This window comes from Chrysochloris asiatica, unplaced genomic scaffold (assembly GCF_000296735.1).
Source record: "Chrysochloris asiatica unplaced genomic scaffold, ChrAsi1.0 scaffold00054, whole genome shotgun sequence".
Lineage (NCBI taxonomy): Eukaryota > Metazoa > Chordata > Mammalia > Afrosoricida > Chrysochloridae > Chrysochloris > Chrysochloris asiatica.
In genome coordinates, this window is record NW_006408572.1 from 16,209,110 (window position 1) to 16,211,971 (window position 2,862).

The window sequence follows — 2,862 nt, forward strand, 5'->3', positions numbered from 1 at the left end:
ACTGAACAGCAGGCCAGATGAATTCCTCCACAAACTCCTTGCTGACATCCTCGATGAATACCTTTTTGGCTCCAAGCTTCAGTGCCTTCTTCCTGGCTTCCTCAAAGTCTTCCTTCTGGCCGATGTTAGCCAGGTATGCAATGACATCATAGCCTTGTTCCTTCAGCCACACCAGGATGCATGAGGTGTCGAGGCCACCACTGTAGGCCAGAACCACGGAGCCTTTGCCGGACATCTTGTTTGGAATTGGTGGTGTGGGTTCTCTGCTTCCAGAATTTGTCTTCACAGCTCAGCGAACCTCAGGGCCCAGGCGTTGGTGGCAGGCAGCGGAGCAGGGCCTCATTTATCTTTCAACATATACTTTATTCTCAGAGTACTTTTAGATTTACAGAATAATTGTGCAGAGAATACAGAGAACTCAGTATACCTCTCTCCTTTGTGTATCATTTCCTCATTATTAATATCTTGCATTAGTGTGTTACAGTTGTTGCAACTGATAAATGAATTTGGATACATTGTTTGAACTGAAGTTCACAGTTTACATTAGACTTCACATTTCCTGCTGTAAAATTCTATGGGTCTTGAAAAATATGTAGGGTTGTGTATCCACCATTTAGTATCACGCAAAAATACTTCTATTGCCTTAAAAATGCCCCATGCTTCACCAATTTCTCCCGCCTCCCTTCCCCTGAGTCCCTAACAAGCATTGATTTGGTTTATAGTTTTGCCTTTCCCAGAATGTCATACAGTGAAAATCATACGGTCCACAGGTTTTTCAGATGCACTTGTTCCACGTAGTAAACATGAATTTAAGGCTCCTCCAAACACTTTAGTAGCTTGATAACTCTTTTCTTTGAGCTGTTCAGTGTACTCTTACATGGAAGTGCCGCTGGTTGATTATTCATTCACCCATTGAAAGACATGGTTACTTTCACTTTGGGATGATTAGAAATAAATTTGTTACATACATGCAGATATAATGTGGACCTACGTTTCCAATTCATTTGAATAAATACCTAGAAGCAAAGTTGCTAAATTGTATGCTTAGCATTGTACTTATTTATCTTTTAAACTTTCAGTTTACATCTCTGTATATGCACTTACTTCTTCATTTTCCTAAATTCTTGTCACCATATTTCTTGTCTGTCAATTTATCATATGGTGGTGGCTTTCATGTTGTTGTGATGCTAGAAGCCCTGCCACCAGCATTTTAAATACCAGTAGGATTACCCATGGTAGACAGGTTTCAACTAAGCTTCTAGACTAAGACAGACTATGTATTAAAAGCAGACCACTTCTGAATGATTAGTCACTGAAAAGGTTATGAATAGTAGCAAAACATTGTCAGGTATAGTGCCCAAAGATGAGCACCTCAGGTTGGAAGGCACTCAAAATATGACAAAAGATGAGTTTCCACCTCGTAGTACAGTTGACCATAATGACTAGAGTAAAGCTTTTAGGACCTTTTTTTGCTGACAGGTCACAGCTCAAAATGTGAAGAAGCAGCTACAAACATCTATTAATAATTAGAACATGGACTTTACTGAATCTATGAAAATTGGTTGTTGTTGTTGTTATGTGCCGTGGAGTCAGTTCTGACTCATAGATACTGTATACAGGTTTTCTGAGGCTGTAAATCTTTATGGGAGCAAAATGCCTCGTCTTTCTCCCACAGAACAGCTGATAGTTTCAAACTGCTGACCCTGAGGTTCGTAGTCCTATTCGTAACCACTACACTAGTTAGTTGCTAAAAATGTAATGGAACACATAAAGATCAATATCCCAGACATTAGTGAGCTGGAATGAACTGGTATTGACCATTTTGAGTCAGGCAATCATATGGTCCACTATGCTGAGAACGTCAGACTGAAGAGGTATGGCATAACGTTCATCATCAAAAAAAAAAAAAAAAACATTTCAAGATGGAGTGAAGGTTTACAGGGCAGATCATCAGTTTTACACTCAGCAAATCATTACAATGATTACAATCCCCTCCATGTACCATCAGTATTTACCTCTATTGCCTTTTATTAAAAAAAAAACAACAAACCAATATATATATATATATATATATTGTTGTTGTTGTTGTTGTTATTATTGTTAGGTGCCATCGAGTTGGTTCTGACCCATAGCAACCTTATGCACAACAGAACAAAACACTGTCCGATCCTGGGCCAACCTCACTATTGTTGCCACACTTGAGTCCATAGATGCTTCCACTTGGCCAATCCATCTCATTGGGGGTCTTCCTCTTTTTCTCTGACCCTCCACCTTACCAAACTTGATATCTTTCTCCACCACTGGTCCCTCCTGACAATATGTCCAAAGTATGAGAGACGAAATTTGGCCATCTTGGCCTCTAAGGAACACTCTGGCTGCACTTCTTCCAACAAGGATATATTGGTTCTTTTGGCAGCCCATGGCACTTTCAATATTCTCTTCCAACACCATAACTCAAAGGCATCGTATCTTCTACGGTCTTCCTTATTTACTGTCCAGCTTTCACATGCATAGGAGGTTATTGAAAATACCATGGCTTGGGTCAGGCGCTCCTTAGTCCTCAAGCTGACATCTTTGCTCTTCAACACTTTAAAAAGATCTTGTGCAGCAGACTTGCCTAATGCAATACATCGTTTGATTTCTTGAGTGCTGCTTCTGTGAGTGTTGATAATTGATCCAAGAAGAATGAAGTCCTTGACAACTTCAATCTTTTTTCCGTTGATAAGAATGGTTGCTTATTGATCCAGTGGTGCGGATTTTTGCTTTTTTTACATTGAGATGTAATCCATACTGAAGGCTGTGCTCCTTGATCTTCATGAGTAAATGTTTTAAGTCCTCTTCACTTTCAGCAAGCAAGGTTGT